This window comes from Pelophylax lessonae (genome assembly GCF_965119305.1).
Source record: "Pelophylax lessonae genome assembly, chromosome: 4".
NCBI classification, from domain to species: Eukaryota; Metazoa; Chordata; class Amphibia; order Anura; family Ranidae; genus Pelophylax; species Pelophylax lessonae.
The window spans coordinates 30,845,837-30,863,581 of NC_138771.1; positions in this window are offsets into that span (position 1 = coordinate 30,845,837).

Sequence of the window (17,745 nt, forward strand, 5' to 3'; positions counted from 1 at the left end):
CCTCCGGCACACATCCCTCCCAATCACAGCCTGCCTCAGGCACACACCCATCCCAATCACAGCCTGCAGCTGCCACACTCCCCCTCCCAATCACCGCCTGTCCCGACACACACCCCCTCCCAATCACAGCTTGCCTCCACCACACACCCCCTCCCAATCACAGCCTGCCTCCGGGACACACCCCATCCCAATCACAGCCTGCCTCTGGCACACACCTCCTCCCAATCGCAGCCTGCCTCTTAAACATGCCCTCTGCACAAGCACAGTCTGTGTCTTGCCTCAGGCTGCACAGACTTTGGAATACTGGCACAGGGTGTGTCGGCACAGTGACCTGTAACCCCGCCCCCTACTTCAGGCAGAAGAGCTACATGGTCACATGACACCTTTTTAAACCTTGTAAAAAAGGTAAGAAAGATTATTTTTGAATGTAAGCAAAAGCAGGGACGGCATAGTTTTAGGTTATTAAAAATTGTCTATAAAAGTGCAATGTATACAATCAGCGCCACCTGTGAAACAATTAATGTTATAACTAAACACTCAAAATGTGATCCAAATTCAGTGTCAATGTAACAAACATCAAAACCAGCTGCCGATGTACACCTAATAGTGATTTCACCACATTACCAAAAACTTAGTAAATTATATGGTGCAGCGCTACTGAATTAATTACACATTGTATGTTTACAACTACTATATGGGGGCAGGCCTTGACAGCAGGGGCGGGGCTTAGCAAAAGAAAAGGGTGGCCAGCACAAATATTTTTTCTCAAGATTAAAATTGTCTAACTTATTACTAACTACGTCTCCTGTACAGGCACATGGGGGCTGTGTAGTTCCTTGCTGTGAAATTCTGAAGCAGTATAAGGATTTGCAATAGTGAAGCTTGTCAATGTTAATGGTGTCATCAGGGGCTGGTGATGAGTAGAGCAACCACAGGCCCACCGCTAAGCTTTGTTCTTCTTGTTATAATCATTGCTGCTGTGCCTCTTCTTTTGGCTCATATCAAAGTTGTATATCAACTACACATCCATATGACAAAAACATTTGCTTTAAGAGTTTCTTAACCAAGTTTAACAAACTTTTAAGCCTGACCTGCTTTTTTTTTTGCCAATTCAGTAGCTAATTTGTGTAAAGTTCTCGGGGATTATTTGAATCAGCAGCTGTACTTTTGGTCATACTGGACTGTTTTAAAGCAGAACTCAACTGTATTTGAGCACCACAAACTAAAAACTCTATTTAATTCATTTTTATATGTAGCCCCTTCCTAGGTAGGTGCTAGAAGAGATTATAGTTTTTGGGTCTTTCTGCTTACCAGAGAGATTGCCAGGTAAATGTATATTGCTCTCTGCCTATGAGAGAGCAGGATCCATTGATAGGGTCTGCTCATGGTGCTCAGGTGCAGCTCAGCTTATCTGAAATGTTTCACACTGGTCCAATAGGGAGGCATATTGGACAGTGGGGGGAAACATGACAAGTGAGGGCACTGGCATTGTTACAGCCCTGGTGATTGGCAGAGAAAAGTGCCTCTGTGCATGCTGGGTGATTGTATAAATGCCAAGGGCACATGTGCTTGGGGTCTGGAGAGCGGGGTCCCGAAGGGAGGGGGCAGCTGCCCCTCTTCTGCAGAAGCTGCTGTGCAGCCTCGGGTAGTCGACCTGAGGGCCTGAAAGTCAGATAGGAGCTGAACCCAGATGTCCTACAGAGCTTACTGGAATGGAGACACTGGAAAAGATCTGATTCTGCCTACAGTGAGTACAGATCTGTGTCATGGGGCCTGTTTTGTGAAGGCCACCCTTCAGTGGAAGAGTCAGTGGATGGTTGTCAGTCAAGGGGATGCTAGGGAGTGTCCTGATGATAAAATAGTTGCATCAAGTCTGCTGCTAGAGAAAGCAAGAGGACTTAAATATTCCATGCAAGTGGCAGTATGGTAAAAGCAGTGTGTCTGCTTCCACAAATAACCTGGCGAGGCCAATTGAGAGTTGTCCTTATCTACTGTGAATAATTCAGTTGGATTTTTCCACTTTTCCCTTCTCCCATCCAAGTTCCACAATAAATACAAAACCAAATACCCTGGACTGTTTATTGAGTAATGAGCAAACGGGAGTAAGGATGGATATATGAAAAATCCTCTAGTGATTGTCTGCAAGGTAACCAGAGGGAGACCCAAAAAGTCAACACACAGCAAGCCCTACCGGGACAGTGCTACATATGTGCAAAGTAAACTCCCCATGGTGGCGGGATTTCCATCCGGAGAGGACGATCGTGGATACCTGTTTGGAGCTTACACAAAGCACCTACTCTATGGGTCCATATGGGAGACTCTTAGTCAGAGCTCTCTATCAGTACTGGCTCTGCTGATGACAGCCAGGCACATACTATTCCTTGGCTGCTACATGTCCGAGGTTGTTCTACCTACCAACTCTATCAGGCTCCGACAAACCCACAACATCCTCTCCGTTAATTACAAATATTATTGAGACAGTTGTCTCGGTCTATAAAACTGTACAGAGTATTTCATTAACATGCTCCAGATGAAGCTTTGAAAAAGGCGAAACATGTTGAGCAATTGAACATATGCATAAGATCTATTAAATACGGCATCAGCTGGTCTGGCTGGACGGCTATTGTTTTCTCTGCAATCCGTCGGCAGGACTTACCTGGTGTCAAGTATCCTCACTTCTTTAAGGATTCGTATGAATTTTCTCTACCTCTGTATGGAATTGATACTTTAATAACCGCTACATAGTTGTATAAGGTTTTGGGCTTGTTTTCAAGTCATATTTTTATATTCAATACCTCTCTTTCCCTGTTTTTATATGAATTTAAATAAAAATTTGTTTTATTAACCTGAATTGCCAACAAAATCCTTGTCTCCCAATCCTTCATGTTCAAACTCCCCATCCATCCATGTCTCCATGTTTTATTTTGCTGAGAAATCACTTTGAAAATCACCCCCTAGCATTTCTAGGCCTAGCCATCTTGAGTAAGGGCAGATAATTCATGTAGCTTTTACTTCCTGGAATCCATCTGCCCTTAGCTCAGGTATGAGGGTGTGCTTAGCTGAGAAAGCCCCTCTTCCCATTAAGAGTCCTGGGATGTATGACATCATTTTGACCTAGGCCAGAAACCAGGAAGTAACTAAAGAACTTCTCGCCTAAAAAATGGCAGCCATATTAAATGATAGGACACGCACATTTGACTGGGTATGGCCCCTGTAAATAGAATATTACCTTCCTAAACATTTTGATGGATCTTTGTTACTCATGTAACTTGACACACTGTAATCGCCTGATTTTATGATGACTAGTGCTTGAATGGAGCTCTCCCCCTGGCATCCCTCTTCCTTTTCTAGTCTATCTTCTTTCTCCTCTTCATTTTATTATTCCCTATTTTTATCTTAGCCTTTTACTTGAAAGTCAAAAGTTTTCTTCCTGTGGTTATATAAGTTATGCCCTCTTGTACCACAACCTAATTAGTTAGGATAAGTTCAGCAATGTAACTTTCCATTACCTACATACAAGTAACAGCAGCCTGAACCAGACTTCACACGAAAAAGTGGATGACCGCACTCAGATTTATGAAAATTCCAAGCTACTTTATTGACAATTAATTAATACAAATGAATCACAGCTTCAACAGGCAGGGAACAGCTATATACAATATTCACACATTTAAACATCAGAGATGTAAAGGACATGGGCTCATGTATAACATTATACCATGGATCTTCGCAAATCGATTCAATATTGAAGTTATAAAGTAGAGCACCCCTTCCACATGTGTCAACAGGTTTCATGGCCAAAGGCTGCTTCCTCAGGACTAGGCAGTATAATATGAATGCGCTAATATATATATATATATACTAATTAATTATATATACAATAATTATATTATTTATATATACACACACACACACATACATACATACATACATACACACACACATACAACAAGTGGGACACAATCATGAAGTGGAACAAAATTTATTGGATATTTCAAACTTTGTTAACAAATAAAAAAACTGAAAAATTGGGCGTGCAAAATTATTCAGCCCCTTTACTTTCAGTGCAGCAAACTCTCTCCAGAAGTTCAGTGAGGATCTCTGAATGATCCAATGTTGACCTAAGTGACTAATGATGATAAATAGAATCCACCTGTGTGTAATCAAGTCTCCGTATAAATGCACCTGCACTGTGATAGTCTCAGAGGTCCGTTTAAAGCGCAGAGAGCATCATGAAGAACAAGGAACACACCAGGCAGGTCCGAGATACTGTTGTGGAGAAGTTTAAAGCCGGATTTGGATACAAAAAGATTTCCCAAGCTTTAAACATCCCAAGGAGCAGCACTGTGCAAGTGATAATATTGAAATGGAAGGAGTATCAGACCATTGCAAATCTACGAAGACCTGGCCGTCCCTCTAAACTTTCAGCTCATACAAGGAGAAGACTGATCGGAGATGCAGCCAAGAGGCCCATGATCACTCTGGATGAACTGCAGAGATCTACAGCTGAGGTGGGAGACTCTGTCCATAGGACAACAATCAGTCGTATACTGCACAAATCTGCCCTTTATGGAAGAGTGGCAAGAAGAAAGGCATTTCATAAAGATATCCATAAAATGTGTCGTTTAAAGTTTGCCACAAGCCACCTGGGAGACACCAAACATGTGGAAGAAGGTGCTCTGGTCAGATGAAACCAAAATCAAACTTTTTGGCAACAATGCAAAACGTTATGTTTGGCATAAAAGCAACACAGCTCATCACCCTGAACACACCATCCCCACTGTCAAACATGGTGGTGGCAGCATCATGATTTGGGCCTGCTTTTCTTCAGTAGGGACAGGGAAGATGGTTAAAATTGATGGGAAGATGGATGGAGCCAAATACAGGACCATTCTGGAAGAAAACCTGATGGAGTCTGCAAAAGACCTGAGACTGGGACGGAGATTTGTCTTCCAACAAGACAATGATCCAAAACATAAAGCAAAATCTACAATGGAATGGTTCACAAATAAACATATCCAGGTGTTAGAATGGCCAAGTCAAAGTCCAGACCTGAATCCAATCGAGAATCTGTGGAAAGAACTGAAAACTGCTGTTCACAAACGCTCTCCATCCAACCTCACTGAGCTCGAGCTATTTTGCAAGGAGGAATGGGCAAAATTTCAGTCTCTCGATGTGCAAAACTGATAGAGACATACCCCAAGCGACTTACAGCTGTAATCGCAGCAAAAGGTGGTGCTACAAAGTATTAACTTAAGGGGGCTGAATAATTTTGCACGCCCAGTTTTTCAGTTTTTTATTTGTTAAAAAAGTTTGAAATATCCAATAAATTTCATTCCACTTCACGATTGTGTCCCACTTGTTAATTCTTCAAAAAAAATTACGGTTTTATATTTTTATGTTTGTAGCCTGAAATGTTGCAAAAGGTCGAAAAGTTCAAGGAGGCCGAATACTTTCGCAATGCACTGTATATATATATATATATACAATATATATATATTATATACGTATACCCACATACACACACACGCATACATACATACACACACATTATATATATATACATATACACACACACGTTTTATATATATATATATATATATATATATATATATATATATATATATATATATATATATATATACATATATATATATATACACACACACATACATATATGTGTATATATACATATATATATATATATATATATATATATATATATATATATATATATATATATATATATATATATATATAAACATACATACACACACACACTGTATATATCATGTATTTATTTATTTTCTGAGATATAACACTATGATTTTACACTGACTCAATGGGGTATTTTTTTCTTAGATAGGTTGTGAGTAAACAAGTGTGTTTTTATAAGGTACGATGGCTTTTTTTCACTATGTACCTGAAAAGTCTGTTTTATTTATAGATAAACAACCTTGTTTAAAAAAAAAAAAGGGAAATAAATGCCCATGAAGACTCCTGGGATGTATGACATAATTTTGGCCTAGGCAGAAACCAGGAAGCAACTGAAATGTAAAATAATAAAAAACAAAAAAACAAAAATTTTTTTTAAAGCAAATAAAGACAATATACCTATCTATTTACTAATGCTAGCAGCATAAGGATTAAAAATAGTTAATGTTCATTGAGAGAGATTAGTTCCCCTTTAAGCTATAGAATACATCCTGATAGATACCCAAGCTCTTCAATTGTAATAAATCTTTATTAATCGGACGCTGTATGAAATTAAAATGTTATTGTTCGGAGAGTACGTCATATACTGTATTTCTTTGTATTATGAGAAATGTATTATATTAGATCTAATTATGTCTCAATTTTTCATCACTAAGCAAGGACTCCAAAGCTTACAGTATGTTTTAATGGCAACTGATGAAAATCTGAGATGGTCTAACCCCCCCAAACCTCCAGACTAATCCAGATTTACTCCAATTATGAGCTTTTGATGGTTGGACCCCTCTCCATCACCCCAAAGGACGGAGAACCTTCGGATTCACCAATCAGATCATTGTCTATTCCGCCGGTAACAGATGCAAGCAATTTACTCTTTTATTTCTGCATATTCAGTGTGAGCGGGGCTGCCGGTGACCTTGACCCCAAAGCCTGCAGGATTCTAACCCTATGAAATTAAAGCTCTTTGCTCACTTATCCCCAAATGCACTTCTGGTGCTAACCAGGCATCCCGCTGCATAGCAACGCCGACGATCCGTGCTTACCCATACCCCGGCATAATCAGAGATTATTAAGGAAAATATACAGTGCTTTAATTTGATGAGATTGGTTATAGGTAGTACAGCTAAAGGTCAGTCTCTCCGTGGTTCTCCCTCGCTCTCCGCAATATTTCCCTCTCGGTCTGAAAATCCTAGGCACCAAACAACAGGCCACGGAGAACACGCTTCTTTTTGACATGCTGGGATGATGAGCTCAATAGGGATAAAAAATGAATTATTTAAGGATCGGATAAACAAAACATCCTGTGCCAGCTCTTACCTTTTATTTATTTATTTTTTTTTTTCCCCGTCGTTGCGCGCATTTGTAAAAATTTGCATTCCTGTTTCTGCAGGTAGGATGAAAAAGAGATGGGCAAAGGGGGGAGGGGGATGAGGGGTAGGGGGGTGCAGGGTGAGATCCAAACCTAATAGACCACTTATGGGCATGTCAAGGAGTGAATGGTGACCTGTAACACCATGACCAGGACCAGCCTGATTTCTTCTAAGCATGCATGCCATCGTTCAGCTAATATACAAAGGCAGTCATGGATATCTCGTATTAACAACGCATAGCGAAAAAAAAAAAGAATCAGAGAGAATAGCCATGTCTTCTGTATTTAATGACTGCGGAGATTTAAAACTCATGCATTTGAAAAATGTGACTTTCGTTTGATGAAAAAAAAAACATCTGCACAATAAGCAATAATAAATAAATACCTATTGTATAGGGCAGCTGCTATCGCACCTAGCACTTCTAAAAGGCAAAATAAGCTATGAGATCGTATTAGGCCCCATACTGAGATGTCGTAAGCCTGTTTATCCTGCGTTTTAGACTTCATTTGCACAGGAGGACCCCATACTGGACTTTGAATTGCAGCCCTTCCAGGGATATTCATGATACTAATTGCATTGCGGTTAAAGCTGAACTCCAGGAGTGATCAGCTTGGACCGATGTAAGTGTGTAAACTCAACGGCCACTTTTTTACATAAGGCCTGATATAGCTGTATATACAGCAGTACAGGGAGTTCCAATATAAAATATACATATAGATATTCATCAAAGATGGAAAGAACGTGGGTTCATGTATATATACGCACCGGGCAACTTTATAAGATGCACCTTGCCAGTACCGGGTTGGACCTCCTTTTGCCTTCAGAACTACCTTCATTCTTCATGGCATAGATTCAACAAGGTGTTGGTAACCAGGGCCAGTGCTACACTATTTTGTACCCTAGGCAAGACCAGCTACTTGTAACCACCCCCCCCCCCCAAAAAACAATACTGACCACATTGCCCCCCTTCCTGCACATAATGCCCCCCTTTTAACGCTACAACCTCTCCCTGCACACATTGCCCCCCCTTTAACGCTACAACCCCTTCCTGTGCACACTGCTCCCCTTTAATCTATCACCCCCTTCCTGTACACCCTGCCCCCCCCCCCACTTCCTGCACACACTCCCCCCCTTTAATGCTACAACCCCTTCCTGCACACACTGCCCCCCTTTATCCACTTAAGCCCCGGAGGATTTGGCTGCTAAAAGACCAGGGGGTTTTTTGCGATTTTTTACTGCGTGACTTTAACGGACAATTGCGCAGTCGTGCGACGTTGTACCTAAACGAATTTGACGTCCTTTTTTTCCCACAAACAGAGCTTTCTTTTGGTGGTATTTGATCACCTGTGCGATTTTTTGTTCATGCGCTATAAACAAAAAAAGAGCGTCAATTTGGCAAAAATAACAATATTTTTCACATTTTTTTATATGAAATTCCCCAAAAAAAAATTTAAAAATCAAAATTTTTTAACGTTTTCGGCCAATTTGTTTTATGCTACATATGTTTGGTAAAAAAAAAAAAATCGCAAAAAGCGTATTTTGATTGGTTTGCGCAAAAGTTATCGCGTTTACTAACAAAGGGAAAGATTTTTGTCATTTTTGGTGTTTTTTTTTTAACGCGTAATGGCGGCGATCTGCGATTTTTTTTCGGTACTGCGACATTGCGGCGGACAGATCGGACCCTTGACTGACATTTTTGACACTTTTGGGGTTACCAGTGACATTACTGCAGTAATCAGTGCTATACATATGCACTGTTACTGTAAAAATGACACTGGCAGGGAAGGGGTTAACTTTATTGGAGAGGGAGGGGTTAAGTGTGTCCCTAGGGGTGTGATTCTAACTGTATAGGGACATGGCTATTGGTGTAAAAACAAAGATCAACGGTCCTACATAGTAGAACCGTCTGATCTTAATTTTTACACCAGGGAAAATGACGGGCGGCTTGTTTACATTAGCCGCTCCGCCTTTCTCCCTTCACCGGAGCGATCGTAGTGTGACCGGCAGACATCGAGCCCCCCGGTCACACGCACTGACTTGTCGGTGAACAAGCCGCGGCGGGCGCGTGCCCGCCCGCAATTGGCTCTCAAGTCAGTGACAGGCGAGTGATGTATCCATACGTCACTCTGCCTGGCCGGGGCTGACCGCCGCAGTATATAGTCGTGCGGCGGTCGGCAACCGGTTAATGTTACAACCCCTTCCTGTACATAATGCCCCCCACCTTTTAATCCCCTTCCTGTATACACTGCCCCTCTTTAACGCTACAACCCCTTCCTGTATATATTGCCCAATTTAATCCATCACCCCCTTTCCTGCACACACTGCCCTGCTTCAATGCTAAACCCCCTTCCTGCACACACTGCCACCCTTTAATGCTACACCCTCTTTAATATATACGTGTAAAATTCCGCGCTAATAAAAGTGATGAAAAAATGAATTAGATAAATAAAAAGACTCAGCTGCTGCACATAGGAATCATAGACAAAAACCCCACATAACATTCAATAACAATATGTGCTGCGCTAAAGAAATATTAGAATATAAAATGACATGATTAATAAAGTGATATAGTGCAGAACCCTCTTTAACCCTACAACCCCTTCCTATACACACTGCCCCCCCTTTACCCCAAACCCCCCTTCCTATACACACTACCCCCTTTACCCCAAACCCCCCCTTTCTATACACACTGCCCCCCCTTTACCCCAAACCCCCCTTCCTATACACACTACCCCCTTTACCCAAAACCCCCCTTCCTATACACACTGCCCCCCTTTACCCCAAACCCCCCTTCCTATACACACTGCCCCCCTTTACCCCAAACCCCACTTCCTGTACATACTGCCCCCCTTTACCCCTACACCCCCTTCCTATACACACTGCCCCCCTTTACCCCAAACCCCCCTTCTTATACACACTGCCCCCCTTTACCCAAAACCCCCCTTCCTATACACACTGCCCCCCTTTACCCAAAACCCCCCTTCCTATACACACTACCCCCTTTACCCCAAACCCCCTTTCTATACACACTGCCCCCCTTTACCCTAAACCCCCCTTTCTATACACACTGCCCCCTTTACCCCAAACCCCCCTTCCTATACACACTGCCCCCCCTTTATCCAAAACCCCCCTTCCTATACACACTGCTCCCCTTTACCCCAAACCCCACTTCCTGTACATACTGCCCCCCTTTACCCCAAACCCCACTTCCTGTACACACTGCCCCCCTTTAACCCTACACCCCCTTCCTATACACACTGCCCACCCCCTTTAACCCTACACCCTCTTCCTATACACACTGCCCCCCTTTTAACCCTGCACCCCCTTCCTATACACACTGCCCCCCTTTACCCCAAACCCCTCTTCCTATACACACTACCCCATTTACCCCAAGCCCCACTTTCTGTACACACTGCCCCCTTTAACCCTACTCCCCCTTCCTATACACACTGTTCCCCTTTACCCCAAACCCCCCTTCCTATACACACTGCTCCCCTTTACCCCAAACCCCCCTTCCTATACACACTGCCCCCCTTTACCCCAAACCCCCCTTCCTTTACATACTGCCCCCCTTTACCCCAAACCCCCCTTCCTATACATACTGCCCCCCCTTTACCCCAAGCCCCTCTTCCTATACACACTGCCCCCCTTTACCCCAAACCCCCCTTCCTATACACACTGCCCACTTTAACCCCACACTCCCCTTTCTATACACACTGCCCCCCTTTAACCCAAACCCCCCTTCCTATACACACTGCCCCCCTTTACCCCAAACCTCCCTTCCTATAGGCACTGCCCCTCTTTAACCCTACACCCCCTTCCTGTAAACACTGTCCCACTCTCTAGAGGTGACATCCACCAGGGATGAGGAGGGGAAAGGAGAGGGATGTGGCACTGCCCATGGGTGCGCTCTAGGTGGCAGTGCGCCCTAGGCAGCTGCCTAGTTCACCTAGTGGTAGCACCGGCCCAGTTGGTAACATTCCTCAGCGATTTGGGTTCATAGTGATATTATAATATCACGCAGTTGCTGCAGATTTGTCGGCTGCACATCCATGATGTGAATCTCCCGTTCCACCACATCCCAAAGATGCTCTATTGGATGAGATGTGGGGAGTGTGGAGGCCATTGGAGTACAGTGACCTCATTGTCATGGTGAAGAAACCAGTGGTGAGATGATTGGAGCTTTGTGACATGGTGCTTTATCCTGCTGGAAGGAGCCATCAGAAGATGGGTACACTGAAGTCATAAAGGGATGGACATGGTCAGCAACAATACTCAGGTAGGCCATGGCGTTTAAACAATGCTCAATTGTTACTAAGGGGCCCAAAGTGTGCTCAAAGCTTCTGCTTATTTACTAAGCTCTGGAGCAACCCCCCTTGCAGAGTGTAACTGCATTTTGCAAAGTGCACAGTCTATTTGCCTTTAGTAAATCAACCACATAGTGTCCACTCAAGTCCTTAGAGCATGTTCAGCCATCGTAGCACAGCTTCATTTTTTTTCTAAGGCCTGTATCACACGGCTTCAGCTTGTATGAGATCAGTGTAAATAACAAGCATTGATGTAGCATTTGCAGAGCTTTATTGAAGCTTTTAGAGCCGGTTCACACTGATCCGACTTGCCAGTCGACTTGGTCGCCTGACAAGTAGCGCTCCATGCTGTGCAATGGAACCGTTCTGATCAGAGCGACTCAAGTCGTTCCGACTTAGAAAAAGGTTCCTGCGCTATTTTTTGGCAAAGTCGGAGCGACTTGCATTGACTTCTATTATGAGAAGTCGTTTGCAAGCCGCGATGAAGTCGTGCTGCACGGGCAACTTCAAAGTCGCCCAAAGTCAGGGCGACTTAGAGTCGGATTAGTGTGAACCGGCTCTAAAAGTACCAATAAACTCCAGTTTGTAAATGTTGAAAACAGAACCTAATGGAAGTGTTGATTGCTGCTTTAAACAAGTTGCTAGCAGGCTTCAGGACTTCTTGAAACTACCTGAAAGACTGCTGAAGCCTGCTAGCAGCTTGCTTAAAGTGGCAATCAATACTCACATTAGGCACAGCTCACAACTTTTTGACATGGGAATGAGGGACACCTATTAGCAAACGTATGTAGGCATTGGACACACCCCCTGCTACACCCCCTTAACCGCTTTCGGACCGCCTGCTGCAGAAATACTGCGGCAGGCTGGCCCTCCTGCGCGAACTGAGGAAGGTATACGTCGGTCGCGTGCCTGCAGCTAGGCGGAACTCCCTGCTGAGAGAGAAGAACGGTGAGCTGTTGTAAACACAGCTGACCGTTCTTCTCCCTGGAATGATCACAGAGCGCCTGTGATCCTTCTATATAGGATCACATGTCTCTATGGTCTTTTCACAAGCCACGCCCCCCACAGTTAGAATCACTCCCCTAGGCTCACATTTAACCCCTTGATCACCACAATGTTAACCCCTTCCCTGCCAGTGTCATTATTACAGTAACAGTGCATATTCTTAGCACTGATTACTGTAGCAATGTCCCCCCAAAATGTCAAAAATGTCAGTTAGGGGTCCGATCTGTCCGCCGCAATGTTGCAGTCCCGCTAAAAATCGCTGATCGCTACCATTACTAGTAAATAAATAATAAAAAAAAAACAATAAAAATTACATAAATCTTTCCCGTAGTTAGTAGACGCAATAACTTTTGTGAAAACCAATCAAAATATGCTTTTTGCAATTTTGTTTACCAAAAATATGTAGCAGAAAACAAATTGGCCTAAAATGTTAAAAAATTTTGATTTTAAAAATGTTTTTTGGGGAATGGTAAGTAGCAGAAAGTGAAAAATATTGTTTTTTATTTTTCAGAATTGTCGCTCTTTTTTTTTGTTTATAGCGCAAAAAATAAAAATCGCAGAGGTGATCAAATACCACCAAAAGAAAGCTCTATTTGTGGGGAAAAAAGACATCCATTAGGTACAGCGTCGCACAACCGCACAATTGTCCATTAACCTCCCTGGCGGTATTCCCGAGTGTGGCTCGAGGTGGGATTTCACTGCCATAAGCGGTAACCCCGAGCCACACTCGGGGTACCGCCAGGGAGCATCGCTGGATCCTTGTAGAGGTTACTTACCTTGTCACCGGGATCCAGCGATGTGTCACTGCAGCATACGGCGGCCGGATCTTCCGCCTGATGCTGTGACCCCCGGCTTCCGTCTCCTGCGACGTGACGCTCGCAGGGGGGTGGAACCAGCGGCAAATTTGAAAAGTAAAAAACACACCAAACACACTGATACATTACAAAATAAAATAAATTGATATTAGTTTGCCCCCCCCAGTGCCCTTTCCTGCAGGTTCACTTTACTTTACACACATATATATATATATATATATATATATATATATATATACAGGTACCATTATTTTGCATGTATTTCTTAAGGACGAGCGGCCCAAACCAACTATTTACATATGATTTTGTTTTACTGTGCGTTCTTCTTTATAACATATCGGGTATGAAAAAGTTTGAAACACAAAATCAAAAATTATAATATAATAAATGTCTATAAATAAGTTTATATATATATATATATAATTTTAACTTATTTATAGACATTTATTATATTATAATTTTTGATTTTGTGTTTCAAGCTTTTTCATACCCGAGATGTTATAAAGAAGAACGCACAGTGAAAAAGAATCATATGTAAATAGTTGGTTTTGGTTGCTTGTCCTTAAGAATTACATGCAAAATAATTGTACCGCTTTCAGCACCTAAAATCGGAAAGAATCATACCGCCAGGGAGGTTAAAGTAACGCAGTGCTGAATTGCAAAATATGGCCTGGTCATTAAGGGGGAAAATCTTCCGGTCCAGAAGTGGTTAAACCCACAAGTGCTTTTTACTTTACCACTACTATTCCTTTATACTGGCTTTTGAAATTTACAGATGCAGCAATTTAGAAATTGGATGAAAGGTTTAGCACTGGGAAACACTTTGTGAAAGCTAAATAGTGCATTTTAAATACAACTATAGAGATCAGATCAAAATGGGGGACTAATGAGGAGGAAAGAGGGACAGAGTGACTTTGTTCCAAATCAGGGACGGTCCCTGGAAATCCGGGACAGCTGGGTGGAGGATGCTCTGAAATTTGGGAATGTGCTTACAGTGTTGCCGGGTCGGGTTAAAGGTTCTGACACTGAAGCTGAACATTGATCTGGATCTGGAGAGTCTGCAAATGATCTGTTACGGTATCTGGGACCCCGGATTCTCACCTTAACAGTTTTGCAAGAAAATTTTAAAAAGACGAAAAGTGACTGGCACCCAATATCCTCCCTCCATCCCCCCTTTTAGCCATTTGCCCGGCCGCCACATATATATACTGCGGCAAAGTGGTGCTATTGCGGGAAATGACGTACCTGTACATTGTTTCATTTAATAGCCACTAGATGGCGCCATCGCACCCTCGGAGGTGCGATCGTGGCGTGATTGGCAAGCGGGATGTCAATCAGAGGGTCCTGCGGACCGGACGTCTGCCAGCCACCTGCGTTCATCCCCGGGGGAGGCAGGACGGGGGCCTGCCTATGTAAACAAGGCAGATCACCATTCTGCAAGGGGACACGATGGAGATCTTGCGTTCCTACTAAGCAGGAAACCGGATCTCTGACTTCCCCCAATCAGTGTAACTCCCCCCACAGTTAGAAAGCACCCCCTAAGGACACACTTAACCGTTTAATCACCCCTGATGTTAACCCCTTCCCTGCCAGTGCCATTAGTGCAGTGACAATGCATTTTTTTTTTTTTTTTTTTACCACCAATCACTGTATTGGTGTCACTGGACCCCAAAAAGTGTGAGCTAGATGAAAATCTAAAAGCTAAAAATCGCAGATCGCCGCCCTTACTAGTAAAAAGAATCCATAAAAATATTGCATTGTTTGTAAATGCTATAATGTTTGCGCAATATACGCCTATTGGGATTTTTTTTTTAACCAAAAATATGTAGCAGAATACATAGTGGTCTAAATTGATGAAGAAATTCAATTTTTTCAATTTTTTTATTGGCTGTGTTTTATAGCAGAAAGTAAAAAACATTGTATTTTTTTCAAATTCTCTTCTTGTTTATAGCGCAAAAATTATAAACCACAGAGGTGATAAAATACCACCAAAAGAAAGCTCTATTTGCGTGGGGGAAAAAAGGACATCAATTTTATTTGGGTACAGCGTCGCTCGACCACGTAATTGTCAGTTAAAGTAACGCAGTGCCGTATCGCAAAAAATGGCCTGGTCATTAAGGGGGTAAAACCTTCCAGTCCAGAAGTGGTTAGCCATGGACTAGAGTTTGATTCCATTAGACGGTCTTCGAACCAATCACATTGCCTGGTTTTACCATGTCCTGCCCTTTTTTAAGCCACTAACCTAATGGTCCAAAATAAAAAAAAACAAATACTATTTTTTCAACAAAGCCCCCCCCCCCCAAAAAAAATAAATAAAAAAAAAAATCACATAGTCCCGGTTCACACTGAGGCGAACATGTGAGGCGACCTGGTCGCCTCACAGGTCGCCTTCCATAGGGAAGCTGCGGACCCGTTCTAATAGGAGCGACACAAGTCGCTCCGACTTAGAAAAAGGGTCCGGAGCTTCTTTGGGGCGACCAGGAGGCGACCGCCATAGACTTCAATGTTATGAAGTCCGTGGCGGCCGCTCCGAGGTCGCGGTGTGAAGTAGCATCGCCCCTATGTGAACGGGGCCTCACTATTTTGTTTTTCTTTTTTTTTCCTGATGCTTCCGTTGTTTGTAAACATTTCTCTGCACACAATTCTCTTTATTTACTCGCCATTCCTTGGTTACATGACAATTTACATATCCCCTTGCATCTATGAATTCTCGTGTCTGCCTTCCACTATCTGTTCATAAACTGACCCAAGTCTGTCCGCGGCGGGCAGTGTGCCAGCTCCTTATCTATTTATATGTATTTATGCTTTATATGCTGCATGCCCTTTTAATCCTTCCTTTGTGCTACCTAGCTGTAAGATATCTTGTTGTACTATAAATAAACCAAACCGCTACAAAGTGTCATTGCGTTGTCGGGGTCAGACCTTACACAGCTTTAATATTCTGAGTTATGAATACTTTCTATTTGGTTCAGCATGCTTCCAGCATATATATATATATATATATATATATTCTAGAGGAGGTAAATATATTCCTCCTAAAGACAAATTCCATTGCACAGAGCCGTATTATCAGAGTCAGCCATTGGAAATTTTCTTGCTATATAATAAACATTTATGCAATGTCCGATTTTTTGTTTTAAAAATGTTATGCTGCTAATATAAGGTTTTTTCTACCACTTGACCTCCAGAAGGTTTTACCCCCCTTCATGACCAGGGTGATTTTTTTTCCTATTCAATGCTGCGCTACTTTAACCCCTTAAGGACCAGGCCATTTCTGATTTATATATATATATATATAGGTATAGATACACACACACACACACACACATATATATATATATATAGATACACACACACACACATACATACATACATGTATATATATAGGTATAGATACACACACACACACACATATATATATATATATATATATATATATATATATATATATATACACACACACACACACATACATACATATATATAGATACACACATACATACATATATATATAGATACACACACGTGTATATATATATATATATATATATATATATATATATAGGGCTTTTTTTCAGCAGGAACGCGGGGGAACGCAGTTCCGGCACCTCCAACACTGAATGTATGTATGTATGTAATAGCAAGGGGAGTGGGTGTGTTGGGGGGTGTCTTGATGCTGGCTGCTTGGGGATCTATTGTCACTGGTAGGGATCTCTTATTGTGTGAGGTTATGTTGTTGCTGCTGGGGGATCTATTGTTGCTGGGGGGATCTCCTGTTGAGGTAGAGGTCTATTGTTGGCTGATCTATTGATACTGGTTGCTGGGAGAGCCGTTATTGCTATTGGAGGGGGGTCTAATGTTGCTGGGGTGGATATTTTGTTGCTGGGTGAGGTATTTTGTTGTGCGTGGGAGGTGGGTAGGGGATGGAACCAAGGGACAGTGCTCAGAGGTGGGTAGTCGGTGGAGATAAGGGGTTGCTCAGAAGGGAGAAGTTCCTGCACCTATTCTCCGAGAAAAAAAAGCCATGTATATATATATATATATATATATATATATATATATACACATACATATACACACACACGCATACATATATTATATATCTATACACACATATATACATATATATATATATATATATATATATATATATATACACACACACATACACACACACACACACATATACATATATATATATATATATATATATATATATATTTTTTTTTTGCAGAGACCCTAGAACAGGGGGGGTCAAACTCAATTTTATCGTGGGCCGCATCAGCATTATGGTAGCCCTCAAAGGGCCGGTTGTATCTGCAAGACTATGTCTAGAGCACCACCTCCCCCTACATCAGATGCAAAGAGCCCCCCCCCCCACCATCGGAAGTCAAGGGTCCCCCACCCTTCCTGACATCACAGTGGGGGCAAAGCTGAGAAGCAGAAAGTGCAGGGTCTGGAGGAGGACCAGAGAAGGGCTGGAGTCTTTTGAATGCTGAGACCAGGGGAGGTGGAGATTAGGGGTTGCTGCAGCTG